Here is a 14,474-nt window from a genome sequence, read left to right on the forward strand (position 1 = left end):
TGCTGGCAGGTATGCTGTGTGCCGCTCTGTGAGAGCTGGGACTGTGTATGTTTGGAATCTGACCAGACGGCATTTTGCCTGCCGACCAGTCAGAGTGGAGCACGGCCTCTACAGCAGCACTGATGTGGTGCTCACCCATGACTTCAAGCTTTACATCCTAACAGACAGAAGCATGGACGCCCCCTCACATCCATTCAAGGTCATTTCCTTTATATTCATCTGCTCATTTTCACCATATGTGTTCAACAGTTTATGGTCTACACTTTTGACCACATGTTTTCTCCTAGCTGAGTTATTAATTATTGAACTAACCATTATAGTAACATGTATGTGTTATGTATGACCTCCCAGACTCTCCTGGTGTATGATTTGATTAAGCGGAGCTATGTGAGGAGACAGACTGGGATCACAGTTATTCCCTGTCCTCAGCATGAGTACCGTCTTCTATAGGATGGACAGACTCTTCTGGGTCTCTCAGACACCAGGTGACAGTTAATCTGTGAAATACACGTGTGGAAGGTCTGCAGATATAGGGATACTTCATAGTCAGTGGATGGTAAATGAACTTGCACACATTTATTTGTAAGGTTCTACACAGACTGTTTACATCAACAAGATGGTTGTAATAATCAGTGTTATTATGTTGCACAGTCAGTAGGCAGACTCAATGGACTTGCACTTGTATAGCACCTTTTAATCTCTGTCCACTCAAGGCACTTTTAAACTACAAAGTCTTACTCACCCATTCACACATATTCACACACTGGTGGCCAAGGCTACCATACAAGGTGTCAATTGCTACTTGACTGACCATTCACACGCACTTATACAGGTTCAGTGTTTGCCATGCAGTTGGTTAATTTAGACACCTACCTACATACGTTTATTCCTTACTCGGATTAAATTGAAATGCATATCGTTCACTTAACTTCCACAGCAGCTGGATTCTCACAAGATCACGCAAAAATTCATCATGTCTGGCTTCAAGTAATGTGTTAGTGTCCTAACCACCAGTGGTGTGGAGCAATCAGCATCCTGTGAAATGCTACTGGCAGCTATAAGTGTGGTTTAGGTGTGTGTGAAGAAGACTGTTTGTTCAAAGCAACACTAGAGTGCTGCATGGATGACATTGTTTCGGAGGCTGACCTGGAATTTAACATTACTCTGGTTCCCTCAACAAAAAGCCAATGGGAATTTTTTCATGGAAATCTGGATTATAGCAGGAAAATAAACTCTGTGGCAAACAAAAGTTTATGATTCTCACTTGTTTTGCAACAGTATCTAAACAAAGTACACCACAGTCACATGACTTCAATGTCGCCACCACCACAAGGCTGTTAAGCTGTGTTCAACATGATGACGTTCTGTAGTTTTATTTAGGTACCTGTTAAAAAGAAAAAAGGTGCTCGCACACTGTCCTTTAACTTGCAAAGTACTTTATTATCAGCAACATTTCAACGTTTCAAAGGTCCTCAGACCTTTGTCAAGCAGAGATCTCTGAGAAAGGTCTGAGGACCGAAACGTTGCTGATAATAAAGTACTTTGCAAGTTAAAGGACAGTGTGTGAGCACCTTTTTTCTTTTTGTCTGGACTCTATGCTCCTACACACCTGTCCACAAAAGTTTTTCAAGGTGTTCATCGGCCTTTACAGATTTTAGGTACCTGTTAGCAACTGCCTTTTTTAAGGGACATAAAAGCTTAAAATTTCACACGCGTGAACTTTGCAGAAACATACAATACCAACATTTCTTGTGCTGACTGGGCTGCATGAACCCATTTCAGCAGAACTCCAGTGTGTTTTCTGTGTGTTGGCTGTTGTTGCAGAGATCATCTGATCCTTTGGGATCTGGACTCTGGCTCTATAAAACATGAGATCAAACCATCCCACAGAGAGTCGCTCCTTTGCAGCAGCTCTGTCCAACACCTGCAGCCTGATGTGACACCACGCAGAGAGACAACATGTGAGCTGCCTGATCCTCTCTTTGTAAACATACAGTATTTGTCATCATTAGCTTTGTCATGAACTTACTGTAGTATTTCACTATTTTATAGTGTTTTTAAGTGTAATCTTTTCCAGCAAAGTACTTGGTTAAGGTAAAGGAAGACTTTAGTTTTAGATTTAGTTAAGCCTTTTTGGTCTGCTCTCTACCTTTGGATTTCTCTCCAGTTCTTTTTAACTTCAGCTGTAACATCCAGGTGATCTTCAAGTATTGCAAATAGGCTGTCAGTGAAAAGTGTGTTGCTCCTTCAGTGCTGAGGCGAGCATGGGCAACAAGGCTAGCTTAAGTGTGACATGCTTCTTGTCATCATTTGCTGATTATTGAGTGGACTTTACTCCTTAAACCTTCAGCTATCCAACTGCTGTATTTGCTGCATGCATCTTAATGCCCAGAAGGTAATCCCCTGACAAAAGTCTGTTCCGGATCATTTAAAGAAAGTGGAGAAAGTAAGGGAAGGGCGATAGTTTTGAGCAGTCAGGCCATGTGACCTCCCTGTCTGAATTTTTCAAATTCTGCACTCAGTGGCTTTAAAGTGGTGAACAGGGAGAATCGTCTACCCTTTCTCTAATGAAAAAAACTTTATGCTGTGCTGCTTTTAAAAAAGATATCTGGTCAGATGAGAGTACATGTCAGGTAGGCCTGTAGTTGTAAGTAACTCTGAGTTTTCTTACCTTGCCACAGTGATGCTGTGGGACATTCGAACAGAGAGCCAGTCTGCAAAGAAGAGGAGGCTGGAGAGAGAGGCACAGAGGGAGAGAGAGGCAAAAAGGAGGCTGGACAGAGAGAAATACAACTCTATACACCAATACCTCATCAGTGGAGGTGAACAGGTACTCAGCACAAGGACTGGATAACCCATCCAAATCTACATTGTTATCTGCAAAGAATATTGCCATGTTTTAGGCTGATAAAGCAGCTCTGTGTATTTACAGAATTCCACACACCATACGACAAAGTGTGGAACTGTTGTTGTATTTTTTTATTTGGGGGGGAACTAACTAACTAACAATAGAGTGATCACAGGAAATGTGAGGAGAGAGAGAGGAAACAACATGGCATTTCTGGTCACGCAGCTGTTGTCAAAATTATAACTTTGAGAATCAATGAACACTTTTTACGCCTCCGCGCGGGCAACAGCCATGGCTGGAGGCATTTTGTTTTCGGCTTGTCTGTCCATCTGTCGCCAAAGCCTTTAGGGAATTTCTTCAAATTTGGCACAAACGCCAAATGCATGTTCGAGCCATATCTAGCAAGTCCCAGTTTCCTATTATTTTTTGAGTGGCTTTAATGCTCCACCATCTTGGGAACCTTTAATTAAAGGCAGGTGTGCTGAACTGAGTGTGGAGCGCGGAAGACATCAGGTGGTTCAGGGGGTTTATAGTTACAGTTATTTTTTTTTAACTTTTTTGGAAGCTGCAATAGTCCATAAATTTCACACAAATGTCTAATAGGATAAAATGATGACGTGATGACATTCTATATCCAAAAGGTCAAAGTTCAACTTCACTGTGACATCATAATCTTTTCTGGCCATTACTCAACACCATATCTCAGGAGCAGAAGGGGAGACATTTGGTCGGATACTGAAGTTGTGACACTAATCTTGGGTACCTACCTTAAACTGTGCTGATTGTATAGATCTTCTGTGCTGCTGTGGGGAAGATGTGTGTGAAGCATCCACATTTCACCACAAAATACCTTTATGCTCTTTATTAAATTCCTTCAAAGTTTTCTCTACATATATTATATGAGTCTTGACAGACATGGATGTAAACTGCAACATGACTGGCTGGTTTATAATCCTAGCATGTATTTTGTACTTCCCTTCATTTAAGATCATGTTAATGACTTTATAAATTCAGTATTGTTTGCAATTAGGTCAGTTCAATACAGTTTATACACACTCACCAGCAACTTAATTCGGTACACCTTGTTAGTACCAGTTGGACCCCTTCAGTACTACCTTAATTCTTGGTGGTATAGGTTCAACAAGGTGCTGGACATATTCCTCAGAGATTTTAGTCCATATTTCTATCATGATAGCATCACACAGTTGCTGCAGATTTGTTGGCTGCACATCCATGATGCAAATCTCCCGTTCCACCACATCCCAAAGGTGTTCTATTGGATTTAGATCTGGTGACTGTGGAGGCCACTGGAGTACAGTGAACTTGAATTGTCATGTTCAAGAAACCAGTTTGAGATGATTTGAGCTTTGTGACATGGTGCGTTATACTGGTGGAAGTAGCTATCAGAAGAAGGTTACACCGTGGTCATAAAGGACACGGTCAGCAACAATACTCAGGTAGGCTGTGGTGTTTAAACAGAGCTCAGTTGGTACTGAGGGATCCCAAGTGTGCCAAGAAAATATCCCACACACCATTGCACCACCACCAACACCCTGAACTGTTGATACAAGGCAGGATGGATCCATGCTTTCATGTTGTTTACGCCAAATTCTGACCCTACCATCTGAATGTTGCAGCAGAAATCCAGACTCATCAGACCAGGCAACATTTTTCCAATCTTGTATTGTTCAATTTTGGTGATCCCGTGTGAATTGTAGCCTCAGTTTCCTGTTGTTAGCTGACAGGAGTGGCACCTGGTGTGGTCTGCTGCTGCTGGAGCCAGTCTGCTTAAAGGTTCGACGCTTTGTTTGTTCAGAGATGGTCCTCTGTATACCTTGGTTGTAACCAGTGGTTATTTGAGTTACTGTTGCCTTTCTATCATCTTGAACCAGTCTGGCCATTCTCCTCTGACCTCTGGCATCAACAAGGCATTTTTGCCCAGAGAACTGCCGCTCACTGGGTAATTTCTCTTTCTGGGACCATCCCCTGTAAACCCTAGAGATGGTTGTGTGTGAAAATCCCAGTAGATCAGCAGTTTCTGAAATACTCAGACCAGTCCGTCTGGCACCAACAACAATGCCATGTTTAAAGTCACTTAAACCACCTTTCTTCCCCATTCTGATAGCTTGGTTTGAAAACCAGCAGGTGGTCTTCACTATGTTTACATGGCTAAATGCATTGAGTTGCTGCCATGTGATTGGCTGATTAGCTATTTCCATTAAGGAGCAGTTGAACAGGTGTACCTAATTAAGTGGTCAGTGAGTGTATATGGTACATTTTCAAACAACATGTGTTGACCCAAAGTGCTTTGCAGTCAAGGCAGATAGGTTAGGGTCTACCTCAGTAGAGATGTACATTATTAAAGAAATGAAGGAGCACAAAAGGTATTAAACATAATGTACTACAATAAAACATTAACAGAAAAAATTCAATACTAGAAATAGAATCAAACCAACATTGCTGTTGTATTATTGACCTGTACATTCCACTCCATTGTTTTGTAGGTGGTGGTGTGCTCTTATTTTGCTCACCACCTCAACGTCTTCAGCATGGTTTCACAAGAACACCTCCACACACTGGAGGATAAACCATCACTGCTGAGCCTCCACACTGCAGCTATTACTTACACTGGCAGCCACCTGGTGCTGACCAGCTACAACCGAGAGCAGAGGACCCCCTACATCACACTGTGGGACCTGCACACAGGAACAGTGGGCTGTCACTGTTTGTTACAGTTTGCAATGCTCTTATATGTTCAGTTTTAAATACTTATTATTTGTGTTTCTCAGTTCTCTGATGACCAAAATAGGCAATTTGTGATTGACTTGTGGATGATTTGATTTCATGCTGCTCTCAGGTTATGCTTTGTACAAATTGTTTTAGGTGAGGAAGAGACTGAGCAGTGAGGGTGGAGTTTGCTGTGTAGCTATCACAGACAGTGCAGACAGAGTGGTCTTTGGGGCCACAGGAAGCAACAGGTAAGCGTTCAGCGCAGTGACATGGCCATGTTATTCACCACATCAACACTGCATCCTACCATTGTGAGTCACTGGTCTTGTTTAGTCCTGGATAGAGCTGCAGCTAGTAATCAAGTATTCTACCGATTATTCTGGCAATTAATCGAGTAATCAGAGAAGAAATACTATTTTTTCATGAAATTACATTAGCTTTATGTAAGGGCAATAGTAATATATAGAAGAATAAATAAGAAAGTCTCTGAAATGAGAGAAATTAGAAAAAAAAGTTTCCTTTTTGAAAATTCAACATTTTTATTGCTTTGATTGCAAAAACATTTGTTTGCAGTGTGCACTAACAGTTGTGACAGATCAAAGGATGCATCTGCAGATTGAAAAAAACAGAGTCCTGATGAACATTTCACAAGCTTAGCTTTTTCAGAATTTTCTGAATTCTGAATTGGCATCATTGCCATTGGCACTCTCATATCACATTCTGGGATTTAGGAGAAGAAAAACATTATTTGAAATTTAAAAGGGATAAAATTATCCATATAAACAGAACCCATTTAGCACATTTAAGTGCTATATTACACTCTTCTAGGTGTTAAAGTAAGTTTTCTGAACTGCAAAAACAAATAAAAAATACAGGAAGTGATTTAAAGTAACATGTTAAAAAAGTATACATCAACCTAAAACTGAGGCATAATTCTTAATATTGCCTTAAATTTGTAACTTCACAATCAGAACTAAGGTTTCAAGTCTTAGGCATAACGGAAGCCTTTACTGTCTTCTTAGAGGCTTTATAGTGTTAAGGGACAAACAAATGGACAGGAAGAGCTTTTTTCCATGAGGACCAGCCATACAGCTTTTTCTTCTGAGTGCTTTTACAAAGCCAACAAATTGTATCAATGTGCATTTCCTCTGGTGCTGCCCTGCCTCCGTCCTCCTGCAGATGACAACTAACATAAAACAGTCACAAATTTAGGAGTTGTTTTCAATCAACTTCAAACAGTACATCAATTTTCTTGTTCAGTCTTGCTATTTATACATCAGAAATATTGCCAGTGTTATCCAATGCTCCTCAAGCACATAGTTAACTTTGCTTGCAAGACTTCTAACAAGCTAGCTGAATGATAAAGGCTTCCTTTTTGTTTGACTTCTAGACTTTGAAATCACAGCACTACAGGTGCTCACCTTTACATTTCAGATCTTTTAACCCTTCATTCTGCACCAAGACTCCTCAGATCTGACATGAGAATGTTGTTAAAAGTTCCACAGTCCAGGTTTCTCCAGGAGCAAACACTACGCCTCAGAATTGTTAGCACACCAATCAGTATTGCACAGGTCAATATGTAGGGCCTTGAGGCATGTCCATATGCTCTGGAATAACAAATCCTAACAATATCAAGATAGGTAATTTGACAAATCACTATATGCCTCAGGGGACTTTACAGTCTGTGCAGCACACCACACCCTCTGTCCTTACACAGATATGGAAAACTGCCTAAAAAAATCCTAAATGGGAAAAAAATGGAAGAAACCTCAGAAGGGGCTACTGAGGAGAGATCCCTCTCCCTGGACAGGACAGACATGTGATAGAAGTCGTGTGTACAGAAAGACAGTCAATATGACAAAATGATGATAGAACACAGACATAAAACTTTTACAAGACAACAGACAGGAGGGGGAGGAAAAAAACAAAGACAAGTAATCTCAGCCGTCATGACGGCCTGGTTCATCATGTGCTCATACATGGGTGGACTGAGAGAAGCTGGAAAACCAGTGCAATCAAACCTAAGCTGTTACACAATGAAAGAAGGGGAAATGGAGCTTAATCTCAAGAAATGTGTCTTAGTATCGAGACAAAGTGTAATACCTTTTAGTTTATATTGTATTACATACAGGCCAGCCATTAGGAAATATAGGCAGGGGGGCATTTTCCACATGTATTTTGTTGTTTGTTTGTTTTTCTGGCAAGAAAATGCCCTCCAATGAATGATTAGAGAAAAGTAAAATCTAACACTGACTGAAGAAATGACTGCATGGTATTAAATTATAAGATCAAATCATGACTGGAAAAAATACTACTCTGATCAAATTTTGTTCAAATTGTGTGCAAAACTGAAATAGTGTTAAGAGTATATTGCTGTCAACTCTCCGTTTTCCAGTCATACCCAACATGTAATTGCAAGACTCTTTAGGGACTCCAGTATGCAGAACGGGTTTTTGAAAATGGCAATGCTCCTTTTTCCTTCGCCAAAATTTAGCATAACTTTGGAGCGTTATTTGGCCCGTTTTCCATCGGTACCAATGGATGCCTTAGGCCCTCTAGTTTAATATGATACCCATGTTTTCACTGTAGCTTTAAAACTGAGCCCGACACAGCAGGTTTTATTAGCTAATATTAGTCTGTCTCACTCCTCACCTTCAGCTCTGCCTGCCAAACCTGGTGCTTCTTCAGATTTTTTTCCTGTCAGACATTTGTCCATCGCCTCTCTGCTCCTTTCATTTTCCTGTTCTCTCTGTACCCTGACTTTTCCTTTAGGAGCCCTGAATATTTGGTGAGACATTCTGACTTAGCTAATCAGGCTACAGTCTGGACCCCACCATTTCAATTTTAATGAAAAAAATAAATTTATTTATCATGTAAATACATATAAATTGTATTGTCAGTGATATAAGCCAATAAGTAAATTGTTGTACTTGATCCAATGTAAAGGTCAACCGTAGACCTTTCCATGGGCCCCCCTTGGCCTTGGGCCAGGGTCATCTGTAACCTTTGACCCCCCTGATGGTGTGCCTGATTACATATTGCATAGTTTGATAAATACATTGGCATTTAATCAACAAATCTATTTTGGAGAGCAGGAGACAGACAAGGGCCCCCATTGTGTTCATCCAGCCCTGCTATCAGCCTTCACACTCTGTAACATTAACTTTTCACCTCACAGTCAAAACACCTGCTGTTGTCTGACATGATGTTGCTAATTAGGCTGCCATTGGGTTCCACTAGTATTGTGCTAACAAGAAAACCCTGTAGAGAATTCTGTCCCAAAATATCTGGATGTGAAAGTGCTTTCAGAGTTTAATATTTAGTGTTGTCAATGTTTGCTTTGACAGACTGAAGGTGTGGGACCCCTTCAGGGGAAAGTATAGGAGCATCAGTGGGTATGGGAACCTGACGATAGAAGTCTCCAGTAAGCTTTACGTTACAGAGGGAGGAAGCAGAGCCATCCTGCTGTCAGGTAGGAAACACAACTAGAAGTTATGAAAAGCTCATATAAAGGAGAGAAAATATTTATTAGGGCATTGTCTATATACTCTGGTGCTGGAAGCCAACTGTTTTCTCAAGGCCCTTTTACATTAAGATGCAATCTTACAGCAAGTTTTCACACTTTGAAGCAAGTGAAATCAGTGTAGTCCCAGGAGGATACAGGCTGGGTAAAAAGAGGCTAATATACATTTTAATTTTATGACCAACAGACCATTTCTGTGCTACAATGATAGTATCTCCAGTGTTTTCTGCCAGAAAACCCTGGATGGTCACTCTGGGTTGGAAATGAGTTGCTGCCCCAAGTAAAGGAGTTCAAGTGTCTCAGGGTCTTGTTCAAGAGTGACGGTAAAATGGACAAATGGACAGGTGGTTTGGTGCAGTGTCAGCAGTGATGTAGGAGTTACTGAACCATTGCAGTGAAGAGGGAGCTGTAGGCAAAGCTTGCGATATAGTGGTCCATCTACGTTCCAACCCTCACCTGTGGGACTATGTGTAGTGACCAAAAGAATGAGCGGCCAAAATGAGTTTCCTTTGTGGGGTGGCTGGGCTCAGCCATAAGCCCCTTTTACACTGCCAGATTTTCTGCAAATGTTGGGCCGCTTTGCCGGCCAGCTGCGAGTGTTTAGACTCACAGAGCCGGATTGGCAAGTTGAGCCGAGGTGCCCAATTTTCCGCCTCGTAGGGTAGACATATTGGCGGAACCCTTTTAGTTTGAAAAGACTGAGGCGGCCTTCCACAACGGGAGGGGCTGTTGAAGACTTATGGGAGGAGCTGTTGATGACGCCGCATGTGCAACCCACTGGCGGTGGATAAATAGGAAACAGCTGATAGCAGGAATTAGCGAGCAGCTAGTAGCAAGAGGGAAACGCAAACCTGACAGACACTGTAAAGATGAGCAACTGGGGAGACAAGGAATTGCGCGCCCTCCTTGCCCTCGCAAACGAAGAAGCCATTAACTGTCAGATGACAGGAATGGTGAAGAACAGGCTGACTTACAAAGAATTGCCGAAGGACTGACCAGCCACGGCTTCCCTCCCACGTCACTGTTTACATCACACGCTGAGCTACATGTTTTGTTACTTGCTCACGCCCCCCATTGCCCCAAAAAAGGCACATTCTGTATAAACAAACGTAGGTAGGCGGCATTTTGCCGCACTCCCCAATTTTGTTTTTATACTGCCAATGGTGAAAGAAGACTGATTGGGCTTTCCTGCTAATTTGCACAATTCCTGTTTTAAAAGGGCTATAGAGCAGAGATGGGGACTTGAGTCATTGTGACTTGGACTCGAGTCGACTTGAGTCGCTGTTTTGATGACTTGTGACTTGACTTGACAAAAAATAAAAGACTTGAGACCTGACTCGGACTTGGAAGTTAAAGACTCTAGACTTGACTTGACTTGAGACACGATGACTTGAATGACTTGAGTGTTATTCACATCATGTTTTCAATTTGAATATAAAATTAATAAATTAATTTAAAAAATAATGTCGATTACCTGGTAGGAGTGCAGGCTGAGAATGGCTTTGTCATGATCATCTTTGGCTTTCGGAATTACCATTATGACGGCAAAAGACGAACAGCACAGTGCAAGACATGCGGCATAAACATCTCGGACAGCCAGACGACAACTTCAAACTTTGTTTGCCATTCTGCCCAGTAAGTGCTTGTCAATTAGCTAATATTATCTGGTTCGTCGGTAGTTAGCTATCGTTAGCTGGATACGATACAGGGGTGGGGGGTCGGTTGTTTTTTAATTTATTTGCTAAAATTAACCCCAGAAAACCTGAGCGAACATTCCGACCCGTTCATCACAAGACTGCCTGTACGTTAACGAGCAACACAGGGTTAAATGAGCTAAATGGGTGATTTTGGCCGCTGCCTCGGTTAGTGTGTGTGTGTGTGTGTGTGTGTGTGTGTGTGTGCGCGCGTGTGACAGTTACTTATATCTTGTCTTTTCACTTTATTAAGATCAGATTCTGCAGGTAAAATTACAATAATAAGGTGACTTGACTTGGACTTGGACTTGACTTGACCTATTACAGGACTTGACTTGACTTGACTTGACTTGACTTGACTTGACATAACCTGTGACTTGACTTGACTTGCCCAAGAAAAAATGACTTGGGACTTACTTGAGACTTGAAGGTTAAGACTTGAGACTTACTTGAGACTTGCACATGTGTGACTTGGTCCCATCTCTGCTATAGAGACATAGAGATAGGGTAAGGAGTTCAGACATCCAGGAGGAGCTCAGAGTAGAGCCGCTGCTCCTCCTCCAGTTGAGGTGGTTCAACATCTGATCAGAATCCTCCTGGGCGCCTCCTGTTAGAGGTTTCCAGGCACGTCCAACTGGTAGGATAGACCCCAATACACTAGCCCATTCTCATTCCTGGGATGGCATATGCAGTCGCTGTGTCACGACCCCTCTATGTGATACCAATGCTGGAGGCAACCTTTGGTGTCTATGGGAGATGAGATATAAGACACACTGGGCTTTCAGCTAACTAAATTGAATTAAATTGAAAATGTCTGTAGCAATATTTGACATTAAATACCAATATACACCTGCCCCGAACACATCACATCAAAATATATGCCCCTATTATTTTCTAAGTAAAACCCTGCACCAGTGGCAGCGTACACGTATCAGCTTTCATGGATGCACCGCACCATGGCACTTAATGCCACTGCTCTATTTCCAGCCTCGCTGCTGAATTAAATGCATTTTCTCCCACTCGCTTTCTTCTTGTAGGCTACATACCAGCTCGCATAGCAACTCTTTTTCTCTGCTCCTGTGGCAGCTTGACTGCTGTCCTCACCATGGATGTATAAAGAGAACTCTGAACTCTGTCTTGTGTGACAAAGAATGGATGAGGAGAGACTCCTTGTTGATCCCGAGCTAAACGACTCACAATCCCTTCATTATGAAGACAATAGCCAAAAAGATACTTATTTTAACCCAAAACACGTAGCTTTGTTGCCACAAAAATTTATGTTAACCAATGTGGCACTGATTTGGGAATTCAGGGCCAATGCCAATTTGCCTCTGATTTGTGGGGCTTTTGTTTGGGAACTCCGAAAAATGTTGGGGAGCAAAAAATCAGGGCTAAAGTCGTGTATTGTGAACTAGGCATTGCTCAAAAAAACTTAGTCTAAGGACACAACTATGCGCATTACTACCTTAAGAAACATTTATTTTCACTGTCATATCATAGGTAGCAGAATTTTCCCATGACTAACAAAACAGAATTTTTCTGTTGCTATGATAATTCAGGACAGCTGAGCCTGTGGGACCTGGAGGCATGTAGCGTCTTGTCTGTGATCTCCCTGGATGCACATGTCCACTGTATGAGGCTGCTTCCTGGATGCCAGGTTTCCATCCTGCTCGGTCTCAGCCACAGCCCCGCCCTCATCAGCGTCAGGGCAACATCCAGGACTGTCAGCTCAGCAACTCAAGTCCCTAAAGATGAAGACCTGTTTGGAGAGTCCAGCAGCAGTGAGGAAGAGGAGGAAGACTCCTGAAAATTCAACGTTTTACACCTCCTTATATATATAATATTTTTGCAGTCCTTGTTGAGCTTTTTATCAAGTGGTCTCCCTGATGTGTTTGAAATTAATTATTATAATTTGAATTTCTCTTTAACTAATCCTCCAAATTCAATGTAAAATCACCAATATTTTTTTTGTTGTGACTGCATCCTTTCAGGATCTCTGTGAGTTGATCAAAAAATGTATCACTTGCTGAAGGGGGTCTGTATGCACAGATGATAATGAATGACATTTGTTGGGACTGTTTGTTATTTTAGTTGCAGTGTTTACTACTTTGAACACAATGCGTTCATGTTCAATGCAATTTAACAATTGAATTTTCACATATATCATGTTCCCAAAAGTCTGTCTCATCGAAAACACTGACATCCCAGAAACATAAATGCACTGCTAAAAAAATTAAGGGAACACTTAATTGTCACAGTAAAACACCAAGTGAGTTAAACTTCAGGGATATCATTCTGTCCATTTAGGAAGCACAACTGATTGTGAATCAGTTTCACCTGCAGTCCAGTTGTCTACAATATAGCACTTAAGAACAGCTGCAATGGTGAGGCAAAAGTAAGACAACCCCCCAAAATTGGGGGGGAATTGTTTTGCATGTGGTGGCCACATCTTTCCTGACTGATTCTTCTCTAGTTTTGTTTTCTGCTAGTGTCCTTGTCACTACTGGTAGCATGAGGCGGTACCTGCAGCCCAATCAGGTTGCACAGGTAGTCCAGCTCCTCCATGATGTCACATCCATACGTGTAGTAGCAAGAAGGTTTGCTGTGTCTCCCAGCACAGTCTCAAGGACATGGAGGAGACACCAGAAGACCGGCTATTACACGAGGAGAGCTGGACAGGGCTGTAGAAGGGCATCAACCCAGCAGCAGGACCAGTATTTGCTCCTTTGTGTGAGGAGGAACAGGAGGAGCACTGCCAGAGCCCTACAAAATGACCTCCAGCAGGCTGCTGGTGTGCATGTTTATGATCAGACTGACAGAAACAGACTCCATAAGGGTGGCATGAGGGCCCAACATCCTCTAGTGGGACCTGAGCTGACAGCCCAGCACCATGCAGCAGAATTGGCAGGTCCACCAGTGGCACCCTGTTGTCTTCACAGATGAGAACAGGTTCACGGCGAGCACGTGACAGGCAATAAAAAGTCTGGAGACGCCATGGTGAATGCTATGCTGCCTGTAACATCATCCAGCATGACCGGTTTGGCGGTGGGTCAGTGATGGTCTGAGGAGGCATATCCCTTGAGGGTCACACAGACCTCCATGTCATAGCCAACGGTACCTTGACTGCTGGTAGGTACCAGGATAAAGTCCTCAGAGCAATTGTCAGACTTTATGCTGGTGCAGTGGGCCCTGGATTCCTCCTGGTGCAGGACAATGCCCCGCCTCATGTGGCCAGATTGTGGAGGCAGTTCCTGGATGATGAAGGCATTGATGCCATTGACTGGCCCTCTTGATCCTTTGACCTAAATTCAATTGAGCACCTATGGGACGTTATGTATCAGTGTGTCCAATGCCACCAAGTATTCCCCAGGCCACCATCCACCGACTCATCAAGAGCATGCCCAGACATTGTTGGGATTACAGACAGGCACATTGGGGTCATACACACTACTGAGCCACATTATGAGTTGCTGTGATAAAATTCATGCAGGTTGGATCAGCCTGTGATTTCAATTTGTTACTTTGATTTTCGGTGTGATTTTGAACCCTCAGTGGGTTGATGATTTTGGTTTCCATTGACCGTTGTTACATCATTTTGTTCTCAACAAATTATACAATGTACATCAGTAAAGATTTTCAACTTGAATAATTCATTCATTAATATCTAATGTGTGATTTA

General features: G+C 42.3%; 1 long non-coding RNA gene across 1 annotated transcript; it reads left to right on the forward strand.

The window, feature by feature from the left end:
• Positions 1 to 17: 17 nt before the first annotated feature.
• Positions 18 to 14,448, forward strand: LOC144459718 (uncharacterized). Its single transcript, XR_013488541.1, has 7 exons — positions 18 to 199; positions 352 to 485; positions 1,825 to 1,961; positions 2,682 to 2,830; positions 5,353 to 5,826; positions 8,926 to 9,050; positions 12,355 to 14,448. It is a non-coding gene; the product is annotated as an uncharacterized LOC144459718 (long non-coding RNA).
• The last annotated feature ends 26 nt before the right edge of the window (positions 14,449 to 14,474 follow it).

The sequence above is a fragment of the Epinephelus lanceolatus genome, chromosome 22 (genome assembly GCF_041903045.1).
Source record: "Epinephelus lanceolatus isolate andai-2023 chromosome 22, ASM4190304v1, whole genome shotgun sequence".
Taxonomy (NCBI): domain Eukaryota; kingdom Metazoa; phylum Chordata; class Actinopteri; order Perciformes; family Serranidae; genus Epinephelus; species Epinephelus lanceolatus.